The sequence below is a fragment of the Tamandua tetradactyla genome, chromosome 5, assembly GCF_023851605.1.
Source record: "Tamandua tetradactyla isolate mTamTet1 chromosome 5, mTamTet1.pri, whole genome shotgun sequence".
NCBI classification, from domain to species: Eukaryota; Metazoa; Chordata; class Mammalia; order Pilosa; family Myrmecophagidae; genus Tamandua; species Tamandua tetradactyla.
This window is the reverse complement of record NC_135331.1, coordinates 59,706,182-59,721,360: the sequence shown is the minus strand read 5'-3', so window position 1 is coordinate 59,721,360 and position 15,179 is coordinate 59,706,182.

Below are 15,179 nucleotides of genomic sequence, written 5' to 3'. Positions count from 1 at the left end.
TCCTGGGGAACAGAGGAAGAACAGGCCCTTTAAGGTATAAGAGAGGCTATTTCAGATACCCTGCCTCCAGAACCTTTGGAGCTTAGATCTATGTTTGAGCTTCAGGTTTCTGCAACCCAGACCCATGCAAACTGGCCTCTCTGGCAGAAAATGGGAGCAACAGAATTTGCAAACCCTAGATTTTTGGACCAAGAAGTTCCCAGATGCAGCCCAGTTCCACTCCCCCTTTGAGAGGCAACTTCTGGTGTGTTATGGGGTCTTGTGGAAATGAAAAGTATAACCAGGTCCTTCTAAGGACAGAACTTGTCATGTCTTGGATACTGTTTAATCAGAATTCTCATCCTGGCCATACCTAGCAACAAAGCACCATCAAATGGAAGTGGTACACACAGGATTGTGCTTTTCCAGGCCCCCCAGGATTGACACATCTGCATGAGAAGGTGGCAAAAGCCTCCCTCAGTAATGATCCTGCTGCAGTAACAAAAGAGTCCTTCACTCCTTGCATTGGCATCTTGGGACCATGACTCAAGGATGTTTCACTGGATACTCAGTGCTGATTCACTGAAAAAATGGGTTAAGCTGAAGCCATTTGGCATCCATTGGACAGTGGCTGCTGTTTCTATTGGCTTGAACAGATTCAAGTATCACCTCTGACACTGGAAAATGTGCCCAATGGGCTAAACTGTGAATGGTACTCTTAGCTCTGAAACACTTGGACACAAGTACCGTCATGTACGTGTACACTGGACTCATGCGTCATTGCCAAATGTTTAGCAGTCTGGTCAAATTCATGGAAAGAATGCTATTGAAAAATTAAGTATTCCCCAAGTGAGGTGGAAGGGAACTCTGGAAACATTTGGGAGCATGGAAAGGTACTGTCTGCATTACTCATATTGATGTGCATTGCAAGTGCCTGTATAATGATGGACATCATTGGAATTTCCTATCCAATAAAGGATGCACCAAGCTGCTTTCCACACCTGACAAGGCTGGAGATCCACCTGGAAAGAAGCAGAGGATGAGCCTTGCCCACAGGATGAGGACAATGTACTTACCCTCAAAACATCTGCGAAATAGCTGAATTTTTCATGAATCCACAACTGAACCGCACACAGAAATTCTGACATCATGCAATTATGGGCCCAGGAACACTGAGTGATTCTCTCATTAAAAGAGGCCCCAACCTGCCATTTACCAAGCTGAGAGATGTCAACTATAAGCCAGAACCCCAAAAGATCAATCAGGTGCTCTATTCAAAGAGGTAGCACCAGGTCACTGAAGGCAAGTGAACTACATCGGCCCTCTCGTCACATCCCCAGGCATACCCTATGCTTTAGTTATGGTAAAGGCATTTTCACCTTGGGTCTTTTCTTTCCAGTTCATTGTGCAGATGTGGTTCATGCACATAACTTAGCATGTATAGGATAACTTAGCAAAGTGACTCTGCCACCCTTTTGGGCACTCATACTTCATCTCTTCTAACCAAGGACCTTACTTTACTGCACCATCCTCTCAACAGTGGTCTCAGACTCACAGAATTAGAAGGACCTTCCATGTCACCCACCACCTACAGGTCCCTGGCAGCTGGAGAACATTAAGGGCTGCCTTTAAAAGAACTTCAATATCTACACCCTGATGATTATCTTACTGGATGGGCTATTAACCTTACTCCAGCTCTCTGGAAGCTGAATTTGGCAGTTTTCCTGAGAGGAAACATAGCCTTATCCTGCTTCCTAGTGCAGGGAGGGAGAAAGGATGGGAGAGGAGCTCAGGTTTTTCTGTGCATCCACTCTGAAACCCATCCAGCGAGGACTGGGAGCAGAAGAAGCAACACACTTTTCGGCCACTGTCAGGGGATGATCCCACTTTTTATCCCATTATACACTTCACATGATTCCCAGCATGGTGGGAGGTTGGGGTTGTCAGGATCAGGGGTGGGATTATGGGAGCAGGCCTAGAAGTGCTGAACATACATGGGGTGACAATCCAGTGGGCCCAACCTGCAGAACCTGACACACGCAGATTGAAGTTAGTGGGCGATACCTATCCTTGGCTGGGCTGCTGGTCTCCTTGGGAATGTTCAGTGGATAACTTAGAAGGATCCTGACAACTCCCATCTATTAGGAAGAGGTGGAAATGGACAGGAAGGTAGGGATAACGCACTCAGATCAATGAGAAACAGGTGAGGTTATAGCTCAGGGCAAGGGGCAGACACATTGGGTGGCCTTAGAGGGAAAAGATAAGTTACTGCAAATAGACTGATAAATTTGTCTACCACAGTAGGTGGTTACACAACCGCTCTGTCAAGACTAGTTACTACTTTACCTCTTGTTTGACCCAGCAGCAATCTGGAAGGAAAATACTTTCATCTAGTTAATGCTTGCTATCATGGCAGCAGGGAACTTGACCGACTGCCAGATCTGCCATCCAACCCTTTGTTCCCTCTACCCTGTTTCCTGAGACTGGATTGACACTCAAGGAACTGGTTCTCCCTAACCCACATTTGAACTAACATCAGAAAATCCTCAAGGATGGATCCCGCAAGGGTAGTTCAGTGGTATAATTCTCTCCTGCCATGTGGGAGACCTGGGTTCAATTCCCAGCCCAAACACTTCCCAGAAACAAACAAACAAGCAAACAAAAGAATTCAAACAAAAATTCAACAAATGGTGCTGCAATAGAGGAATAAAAAAGGAAATGTGACTCCTGCCATGTAGCATACAAAAAAGGAAAAAAATCTAAAGGGGTTCTAATGAAACTATGTAAACTAATTCCAAAATCTATATAGAAAAACTATAGCCCAAGAACAACCAATAGATGTTTGAAGAAGAATAAGATGATGGTATACTTTATATATATATCAGATTGCACTACCAATATAAATTAAGAGTATGCTATAATTGGTATCCATATATATGAAGAGACAAATGAGACACAAATATGAGCTCAGAAACAAATCAATGCGATATGGAAACTTGATATATGGCAGTGTTGATAATATACACCTGCGAAATGTGAATTACATATCTATGTATCTTACAATGTTCTACACAAATCCATTCCAGGAAGATAAGTAATTTAAGTGTGAAAAGCATTGGAAAAAATGTTGAATATGTTTATAATATTAGAAAAAACAGTCACTTTTAAAGAGAAGGCAAAAAAAGTATAAATTTGAATGTGAAAGTAAGAAGAAATTGAGTTCATTGAAATTGGAATCTGTAACACAGAAAAGACAATTCGATAAAAGTGAGAAGTCAAGTGAGAACATGCGAAGATGTTTGCAGTATGTACATATATATATATATATGTTTCTTTTAAGACTATAAAAATTCTAATGAACAATAAGGAAAATTATTTTCAAAATGAGTGAAGAATATGGATTAGTGTGTCACAAAAGAGGATATGTGGATCATCAGGGAACCTATATTCTAGGTATCTATTGCTGTGTGACACACCATGGAAGATTGAGTGCGCTTCTTTGTAAAATTCTCCCTTGGAATTTCTCATGCAATTTCATTAGAAGGTGGTTGAAGCTGGAGCCATCTTTTTCACTTTCTAGCTCTTAGGCTAAGACGTCTGGAAGACCTGAGAGCTGGTCTGACATCTCTCCTAAAAGCTAAGAGGTTTCCTAACATCTTACTCCTAGCATCCAGACTTCTCACATGATGACTGACGTCTCCAAGGACGAACCTTCCAAAAGACAGGAAGCATGAAACACCAACCTGGGCCCAGAAATTGGCACAGCATCACTTCTATCATATTCTATTAGGCACAGGAAGCACAAACCCACCTATTTAAGGAAACTATTTCTCTCAAAAGAAGGAGCTTTAAAGAGTTTGTGACAACCTTTGATCTGCCACAAACTATGAAAAGAATCTCAAAAGTAGTCAAATTGACCATGCAAGATGAAATGGTTATTATCCAACATTGCATTGGCCAATGATTTAAACTCTGACAATAGCAAATGTTTGTGAAGAGGTAGACAAATCCAGTACAATCCTGGGTAGGTGAATATGGGTCTAACTCTTTGGAGAGGAGTTTTTATAATATGCAGTCAAGTTGAAAATGCTCAGATCATCTGCCTCATTAATTCCACATATTATATGCCTAAACTAGAGAAATTCTCATATACATGCATCAGGAAATTTGTGCAAAAATTTCATATTGTTATTGGACATAGCAAAAAACTAAACGTAAATTACTTGGTTGATTCTCTCCCAGCAGAGGAAAACAAGAAAAAAAAAAGGAGAAATATGGCCTCTGCTTGATATAATATTTAATTTTATTTATTAAAAATTTGAAATAAAGCAGGCCACGGTAATTCAGCAGGCAGGGTTCTCGCCTGCCATGCCGGGGACCCAAATTCATTTCCCTTTGTCTGCCCATGTGAAAAAAAACAATTGAAATAATAAGGCATAATGTTAAGACTTAGTGAAGCCTGGTATAGTTTGTAAATTAGTGTTCACACATTTTTTGGCCTTATTTTCAGTGGATAAAAATAATTTCAAAAATTAAATAAAGAACACCTGGAATAAATTTCAAGTTATTCAAGAATGTGGAATTTGGGCTTAGAAATAATGTTGTGAGGTAGAAAGGATATTTACATATACTAACTGTGGTTGAAACCATTTTTATTTATCTGGAAGGTTTTCTTTGGTAAAGCTTTTCATTTGAACATTAACAATAAGGGCACTTAAATGGGTTAGAAAGGACAGAAAAATAAAAGACATTTTATGTTCAATTTACTTTATACATATTAGATAAATGTAATATTTTTTTCAGACACTGTAAACTGTGCTTTAGTTTCCTAAAGCCTGACCAAACAAATACCATGAAATGGACCAGCTTAAAAAATGGGAATGTATTAGCTAACAGTTTTGAGGCTAAAACAAAGGTACAAATCAAGTTATCATCAAGACAATGCTTATTCCCCAAAACTGTGGCATTCTGGGGCTGGCTGCTAGCAATCCTTGATCCTTAGCTTGTCACATGACAAGACATACATGGCAATGTTTCCTGATTTCGCCCTTCTCCTCCAGGCTTCATCAATTTCAGCTTCCGGATTCTCCCTCTGTGGTTTTCTCTCTCTGTCTGTGCTTCACTGTGCTTATAAAGGACCCCAGTGATTGGATTAGGACCCATCCTGATTGAGGTTGGCCAAACTTTCTTAATTGAAGTAAATTCATCAAAACGCCACACCCACAGAAATGGATTAAGTTTAAGAACATGTTTTTCTGGGGTAGATACAGCACATGTACATTGAAAATATACAGGTGTGTTTCAGATTGGTATCTAATAACTGATATTGTGAATCCCCTTTAATATAAAGTCTATTCCTCATGTTACAATTTTTTAAGTGTTTCAATCATAAATCATCCAAAATATTGTTTTCAAATATTTGTGGCTGCAAGCTCAAATAGGTATCAGTATATATATTTTCAGTACAGATCTAGTGTTATTTAGAAAGGTGCTATTTAATTTTCAAGTAAATGGTCTCTTCTTTTTATCTTTTTGCTTTGATTTCTAAAAACTATCTGGTAGTTAGACACTAGTCTCAATGATCTTATTCTTTGATATTTTCTGAAAATTTGTTTTTTTTTAGGTTAGTAATTTTCAAAAATGTTGCATGTGTGCTTTAAGAAACATGAATTCTCCAGTCCTTGAACTCATTTTTCAATATGCGCATGTTAGATCAAGAATGACAGATTCATTTAAATCTTCTTTACTTTAAACGAATGTCTATTTGATTAGTCGTTTATTGAAAGAACAGTATTAAACTCTCACAATATGATAGTGACATGAATTTCTCCTTTTAGTTCTGTTAATCTTTGTGTTTTATATTTGAAGCTAGATTATTGAGGGAAATATGTTTGAATTGTTATATCACCTAAATCAATAACACTTCTAATATTATGTAGTGGCATCATTTTTCCTTTTAATATTTCACCTTAAATTATTCTGTCTGATCTAAAGCCTTTTGTTAATAATTGATATTTGAATAAAGGTAGTCTGGCATAAATTTTCCATCATTTGACAAATTTACTGTGTCTTTATGTTTTAGGGTTATTTTTTCTTTTATAAATTGCATATAGCTGACCTTTTTTATACCTGACAATTTAAAATTATTAAATTATTAACTGGGCAGTTTAACCACCTTCAGTTACAGATATGTAGATTTATTTCTATTATATTATTTGCACTTTTCTGTCATCTTTTTCTACACTTTCTTCTTACTTGACAATTTCTGAATTGAAAATTTTATTTCACTTCCCCCTCTTACCCTCTGCTACTTTGATAATTACAGTGGTGATTTTTTATTTATTCAGTGGCTATCCTATAAGTTGAACATATATATTTATGATAATAAAGTCAGACATTAATAAATTAATCATATCCCAAAGTATAGAAACACCTAATTGTTATTATACCTGATCCCACTTCTCAATTAGCATTTGTTGAATTATTTTTATTCCATTTTAAAGCCACAAATTAGTAATTGTTATTTTTTCGTAGTTGCAATGTTTATTTAGCTTGTTACATTTCCACCATTTATTTTTACACCATGTTCTTTTCTGCAAGACAAGCCTTCTTTTGTAGATCAATTACCATTTTCCTGAAGAACATCTCTCAAAAGTAACGTGATTGACAGTCCCTTGGTAGTACCCTCAGTTTTTGTTTGACTGAAACATAATTTATTTACTACAAATCTAGAGAAATAATTCTGTATGAGATATAGAGCTTTAGAGTGAATTATTTTCAACATTTTGAAGATGCGGTCCCATTGTTTATGGCTTCCATCATCTCTGAGAAGAGGAAAGTTGCCAGTCTAATCGCCATTCTTTTCTCTCAGCAATTTTTAAATTCTTACATCTTCCCTCTGGTGTTACAAAGTCTCAATAAATCTACAATGTGGATTTATTTATATTTATTTCCTTCAAGATACATTGGGATTTCAGAATTTGAAACTATTGTCATTCATCATTTGGGAACATTTGATAAACATCATCTTGTCAAATATTGCCATACTATCCCCTATCCCTATTTTCTTTCCTTCTGGAGATATGATTATAAGTACGTAGACTTTCCCCGCTGTCTTTTCCATCCTGTATGGCCCTGAATTTCTATTTTGTATATTCTATTTCTTTGTTTTACTTTTCTGTGTTCATGTAACCACCTAATTCTTAGTTCTTGTTCAATCATTTAGATGAACATAGTCTGTTATTTAAATTTAGTTCCCATATTTAACCATCATATATTTCATTTCTAGAAAGTTGATTTTCATTTTAGTCAGACCTGTCTGGTCATTTTCTACTGATAATTTTCTCTAAAACATGTTATATTAGGATATTTGGGGGGACATTAACATTATAGTAAAATAATAACTTCCCTAATAACTTTCTTCTTGTAGATATGATAAAGGTTCTTAACTTTGCTTATAGTTCTAAATAATTGTCTTCTTTAAGTAAGTTGAGTATAAGGACAGGCATGGGAATCATAGATTTAAACACTAAGATGGATACCAAATAATTACTGTATCACATGGAATATTAAAGCTAAAAGAAAAGTTAGGGAAAGTCTAATGTATTTCATTCTACAGATAAGGCTAAGAAAGATGAAACAGGTTGCCCAAGGGTATTCTGAGCATTAATTGCATGGCTGGAATTGGAAACAAGTTCTTCTAGTGCTCCTCTTCCCAGCTCCTCTTCCATGAAATGGCCACAATTTGGTTGGGTAAGAAAATCATCATGTCCACTTTTCCAATGAGGTAAATTAAATTGAGTCCCTTGCTCAAGCTCATGCGTATAGTGTGAGGAAGTAAGTGTGAGGAAGACCAGGAGCCTTGTCATGCAGCATTCATTCATACACTGGGTATGGTGCATTATTGCCTGGCTGCCTTCCTCCCTTCCTGTCCAATTTTCTTTTGTCATATTTTTAATATCCCCTTTATTTTTTAATATAAATATACTCATTATATGATATTGAAGGATATGAAATTGTTAGTTTCTAGATAAAATAGAACATTTGCTTCAACTGAATATGCTATGTAATAATAAATCCAATAAATACTCTTTGTTCTTTCCTATTTGGAAGGCTCTGACTTAAGGATGTTTGCTTCGTTCTATATTTATTATCATTTTTGTCTGTTTATTTGGTTAAGTTTGTTTGTGAATGCTTTTCCCTTTGAACTTTTTCTGCAGACATGATTTAAAGACTGTTTTGGGACTGTGTTCCTTAAGAGAAGATTTAACTTTGCTTCTACCACACACCAGGCACTAAAAGCTCAAGATTATGTTCAACTTTATTATAAACCTGGACTTTTTTTCCAATTTTTGAAATACATATTTTATTATGAGGTAGTTTTATATTCACAGAAGTATTGCAAATATAGGACAGAGGGTTCCACTCTCAGCTCAGTGTCCCCATTTGTTAACAGCTATGCCACATTTGTCACAACTGAGAAACCAATATTGGTAAATTAAACTCCAAATTTTATTCAGATTGCATTGGTTGCATCACTAATGTCCATTTTCTCTTTCAGGATTCAATCCATGTTACCATATGTTCTAGTCTGCTAGCTGCTGGAATGCAATATACCAGAAACAGAATGGCTTTAAAAAAAGGGAATTCAATAAGTTGCTAGTTTACAGTTCTAAGGCTGAGAAAATGTCCCAATTAAAGCAACTCTACAAAAATGTCCAATCAAAGGCTTCCAAGGAAAGATACCCTGGTTCAAGAAGGCTGATGAAGTTCAGGGTTTCTCTCTCAAGTGAGAAGGCACATGGTGAACGCAGTCAGGGATTCTCTCTCAGTTGGAAGGTCACATGGCGAACACGGTCAGGGTTCCTCTCTCATCTGGAAGGGCACATGGCAAACACGGCATCATCTGCTAGCTTCTCCTGGCTTCCTGTTACATGAAGCTTCCCGGGAGGAGTTTTCCTTCTTTATCTCCAAAGGTTGCTGGCTGGTAGACTCTCTGCTTCTCGTGGCTATGTCGTTCTGCTCTCTCCAAATCTCTAGTTTTCTTCAAAATGTTTCCTTTTTTATAGAAGTCCAATAAACTAACCAAGACACACCCATATGGGTGGAGACACATCTCCACCTAATCCAGTTTAACAACCACTCTTGATTGAGTTACACCCCCAGGGAGATGATCTAATTATAGATTCAAACATACAGTATTGAATAGAGAATAGAAGAAATGGGTAGATTTATAAAATGGGATTGAGATTAAAACACGCCTTTTTTGAGGGTACATAGATCCTATCAAACCAGCACACCATAATTTACTTATTTGCCAAGCATCCTTCTCCTCTAGCCTGTGGCAGTTTTTCAGTCTTTCTTTGTTTTTCATGACCTTGACAGGCTTGGGGATTATTGGTCAGGAATTTTGTAGAAGGGTCCCTTAATTTGAGTTTGCTGATATTTTTCTCATGGTGAGACTGGGGTTATGGTGGGGAAAGCTATCACAGAGGTGACTTTACCTTCTCACACATCATATCATGAGCATGGATCTACCTTATTATCGATAAGACTTATCATTACTTTGTTTTCCAGTCTCTGTCCTGGTAGTATGAATTTGCGTCTAAAATTCATGTGATGAAGTGATGGTCATTAGGAATTCCTTATTTTCCTTATAAGATTTCCCATATTTTTGTCCTCTTGTCCAGATCCAAAAGTAGACATGAAAACAACTCCTGGCTAGAATTCCCATATTGTCATTAGTTAAAGAAAAATGTAGGTGATATTTTCTGGAAGTATTTCTTTGGAAACCTAGAATTTAAAATTAGAATTCTGAATATATGAATTTTATGTTGACTGTTTAGAGATATATTTGTTAGTAGAGAATAATTTTCTTAATCATTATATTTGATTTGGTATCAGCCAGGTTTGTTACTTATTAGCTATGTAAACATACCTTAACTGATCTTTAAACTTGAGGCTTCTTTGGTCCTGTTTGTGATGAGGATAAAATCTGATAATGCATATAATTTCCTGGCACACTGACTCAATTTCCTGGCTCAATAATTGTTACTATTATTTTTAAGGCTGGGAAAGTCCAATCTGGTAAAAATAATATACCATTGTCCTGGGACCAAAGATTAAAAGATTCATTTAATTTTCATCGGTCACCTTTAGGATATAAAATTCCTTTAAAGCAATATGCATGCAGGATAAATAATTAGGACTAAATTAGAGAGAAATCTATTTTAAAAAACCTTTGAATCTTATCTGTTTAATGTTCCTTACTAATTATTTGCTAAAGCAGTTTGCAAATTTGTCTTTATGCAGATGTGTTGTTAATGTAATATAACTGAGCTTTTGGGAAATGAGAAAATTAATTGATCAGTAAGATAAAACAACATATCATTTTGTCCAAAATTTAGTTTGGTAGAGTCTATTAAAAAATACATCCAAGTAATTACTGCTAACTTTCCAAATATTTTATAACCTATTTTGTTCATATTTTAGAGATGCAAAAATATTTTTCCAGGTGTGGGTAATGACCTATGACTATTTTTGAGATTTTTCTTTTTCAATTTAAAGTTTTGAAAGCAGCAAAAAGTGAGGAATGAAAAATAACCTCATTATTTCTATGCAATTACAATGATTGGATTCTTCAATGACTTTTTTCCATCAGGTTTTTCATCAAATATGTTTCTTCTTACTGAATATTTATAAGTATTGCTTGAAAAAACTGGCAGCTTTAAGTTCATACTTACATAGAGTATATAAAGAAAAAAATATTTTTGAGGACTACCATCAGTGCTTAATTTATAAGATAAATTAAGTCAATAACCTAAGAAACTGAGCATAAATTTTATAGCAACATAGTTGATCTGATCATTTGTCAATATCAGAAAAGTTAAACAGTTATTCTAAAATTATAGAGGTATGGCTAATTAAGAATTTTGATTCTTTGCTCTTGTTTATTAATGACATGATGAAAAAATAAAAATAAAGATGCTAAGTATAAGAGCACATGGTTCTAATCTTATATATGAATATGCTAGAAGTTAAATAATTAAATTCCTATTAGCATAATTGCATTCAACAGGAAACTATCTTTCATACTACCCTTGTTTTCTTAAGTATTCTGCACTTTTTCATTTCCAAAATCAATATTTAAAAATATACTTTCAGTAGAATAGTTTAACAATGATCTTTACAGCAAATAAACCTTTCCCAATAAGCAGACCGCTAACTTAGGAATTGTAGTACTAAAAAAAAGTTTTACTTAGTCTGACCTTTTAATATTCTATTCTATTTAATATTGTCAGAAATCAGATGGCAGGATATGTAAAGGGTGAGCCCTGATTAAAGAAAATAAATCCATGATTATAGCTATTTTTAATACTGAAGAATATTCTGAGAAATCTGTTGCCACTGAATGATTTCTAACTAGATACATATTAAAATTAGCAAGAGGAAGTTTGGATGTTGAAGAAACATCTACATCTGCAAGAACTGAAATGCTATTGCTTTCCCTTGACATTCTTCCATTCCCACATAAACCCAAGTTCATAGACTGGTTTGTTGGCCAGTTTCTTGAAATGAAGACTCTCTATTCTGCCCCAGAGAAAAATTACCTGAATGGAAAAATCTCTGACCCAAGCAAAGCATTTGTGTTTCATTTTCTCTCCGAAGAACATATCTAAAATCTCAGCAATATATTTGACCAAAGTATATAAATTCCAGCTGAAAGAGAGAAGGAGAGACTCCAAGCTGCGACAAGATGAAAATTTTGAAAGCTCATAAAGAATGTCAGTTCCAAACGTAGTTGCCCCTTATCGTTTACCCCCTAAACATGTTAAATTTTCCCTGATATTACAGGGCTTGCCACCATGAACAATAATATGTGTTTTAGATTTCGCCTTTGAGTTTAGACTTTTTTCAACAGGTTGATGCTATCTAGAGTTCATAAGAGGATCATTTGCCATTCCTTAAGTTAACCTTATAAGTAACAAGACAATTAAACAGAGCTAGAGAGATTGCATTCCTAAGAGGGGAAGGGCTTGGAAATTCCCCAAATAATAAGTGAATCCCTAAAATGGAGCTATGGAAAGGCCAAAGCTGAATTATGCATATTTGAGTGTGTGAATAAAGCCTGCTTATTAAAAAAAAAATCTTGAAAGTGTCTCAATTGATGTGCTTGTTTTTCCCATCGATACACTTACCAGAGTAAAATTGTCCATAGTGACACTTTTCTTTTGGAAAGCCAACACTTTGGTTTGTATCTGTGGGCACACTTTGACTGTCAGAACTCAGAATAGGAATTGGTAAGTCAGTACTGATTTTCAACTAGTATAGAAAAAATACTTTTCATTTTCTTTTAATGCTATTGGCAAGTTCCTGCATGAACAATATTGGCTACATTCCCTTTATAAGGAGGTGTGTTTTTAAGTTTATGAAACACAAGTGCTCATGGTATTACTGATAAAGTGTTTAATTAAACTCATGTAACATGAAAATTAGTTCAGTCACAAAGTAATATTAAAGTCCTTGTAGTGAATTCCTTGTACCTGATAAATGGGTACGTACCTCCTTAAAACATATTCTTCCCATACATATTGTACATTTAATAAAGAGTTAAAGAAAGGCAAAGGTTTATTAAATTAAATCTAAAAATGTCTTCCAATTATTGTGATTATATAGATAGTACAGCTCTAAACTATGGTAACCCTTTTTTTAAAAAAAAGTGGTTACTTTAAACTGACAAATTACTTTAAATTGTAAGTATTTGAAATAGAGGTTATAAAATGGTGGATCAGGGTGGTGCAACAGTGACTCAGTGGCAGAATTCTCACCTGCCACGCCGGAGACCCAGGTTTGATTCCCAGTGCCTGCCCATGCCAGAAAAAATAAAGGTGGCTCAAAAGCTAGGTCTGATTGACAGACATTATCTTTTACTTTCCCTCCCCTTTATTCATGCAGGTTGATATTTAAAAGCAAAATTGAATTGGTTACTGCTAGAAAGGAAATTTGTTTCTTCTATTTAAGCATACATGTTTTCCAGCTTCCCTTACACTTCAGAAGACTTAGCCCTGTTGGCATGCCAACTGTTTCCCAGAGTGAATACCTCTATGCTCTTCTGGATGAGGTACCAAAAGCGCCAATTTGCTACTTTCCCCACCAATCTCCGTTGTCATGGCACTTAGGTCAAGAGCTTTGCGCTTCCGACTTCACCCCTCCAAGTTTTATTCTTCTCATATTAGAGTTAAGAGGAAAGCAAGCTACTACTCTTACTCTTATCTCTTTCACAAGTGGGAAAAGTAAAAATCGACCCTGAAGGGCTACATGTTTCAGAAAAGATAAGGAGTTTTTTTGTTTTATATTTTTTTCCCCTTTTTCCTGGGGAAGTGAAAAGTATTTTTTCAAACTAGGTGTAATTCAAGCATTCATATTACTTGAACACCCCCTGTAGGCTTTGGGGTTTAACAAACCCTGCTGTAGGCAGTAACTCATGATAACAGTGACAAGTGCACCATAAATATTCTCAATAGTTCATCATTATATATCTTTCTCCTGAGGGAAGCAGAGATGATAAAATATTTTATTAGGGTAGATGGGAGCATTTCTTCCTTCTGTTCAGTGCATGCTATTTTTATTTTCCCAAAGTTGAATAAAAGCCCCTTGGCATATGAATCTCAGGAAGTACAATAGCAGATAACAAATTCTCTACTATATTAAAAAATAGTCATTTGAAGAAACGTTTTGGGGCATTTTGCACTGTGAATTCTGTAATATATTAAAGTGATTACTGTTGATAATTAAAAATATATTCAAGCTGCTTATGGATTTCCAGCCTGCTTTTAACAGGTTTCACCACTTTTCACATGAAAAATTGTTAGGCTAAGTAAGAATGAATTATGTGAAAGATGAACAGGTTTTCAATAAAACAAAGTTAAATGCTTGAGTGAAACCTTAATTCCACTGTCCAACATGAAACTTATTAGGAAATCAAAACGAGAAAGTGCATAAATACACGGCTATCGATAGATGACTACTCATCTATCAAAACCGTGATTTCATGCTTATCACAGAATCTACTGAATTGTGATCTCCCAAGAATTCAGAACCAGAAAAGTGACATCCTCCAACAAGTTCTGAGTGCTGGGATGATGTGCCATTCTGCTAATTTAATTAGATGCCATTCTGTTTTAATGATCACTGAAAACTTATTGAACAAGTGATCACAGATATCCCTGGAATACTTGCTAAAATTAATTTCCTAAAGTGGCAAATTTGAGGAAGACAATCAAAACAATATCGAACCCATCAAATCACAGATATCTGGAAGAATTGAACTAGCCAGGCTTCCTTTATTTATTTATTCATTTAACAATCATTTCTTTGTAACCAACCCTTTCAAGCACTCTTCTAGGCTCTGAGTTACAGAGCTGAATAAGGACAATGTAAGGGCCTGCTCACGTGGCCCATATATTGTTGAGGGAAGTCAGGTAAATAGAAAATCTGGCCAATTAATTAAAAAAGACAACCTGGCCAATTAATAATAAGAAGGAAAAAAATTCATATCCAAGTTTTCTCAAACTCAGATGAATACTGTTATCACCTGGAGAAAAATAACATTTATTAATGTCTGTGTCCCACCCTAGAGAATTGGCATTAAGTCCTCGGTATTTGGACATTTAAAAGCCCTCAGGTGACTCAAAGGTACGGATAGGACTGAAAACCACTAGCTTAGAGAAATATACTGACTGGAGAATTAGAATAGGGAAATGTGGTAGAGCATGACAGGATAGAGTATTTAGGAAAAAATACACTTAAACTGACAGCTTAATGACCCAGGCCAGTCACACAAAGATGAGTGGAAAAAGTATTTCAGGGAGGAAAACATGTTTAAAACAGGGAGGGATCAGGGTCTTCCAGGAATGAAAGCAAAGCCAGTATAACTGGAGTAAAATAGTGATGTGAGTATGTCATGAGTTTCAACAAATATACCAGGGAGTCTAAGCTTTGAAGACAAGATTTTGATTTTTTTTTCTGAAGTCATTAGAAAGTCTTTGCAAAGTTATACACAACAGTGGAATAATCTAATTTATGACTTTTTTAAACAGTCATTTAATTTTCAATAGTAATTTAATGGGTTCTAAGGATACTTTCGGTTAATTTGGAAGAATATTTTCCTAAAAAATATTTGCTACAGCTTTGATTAACAG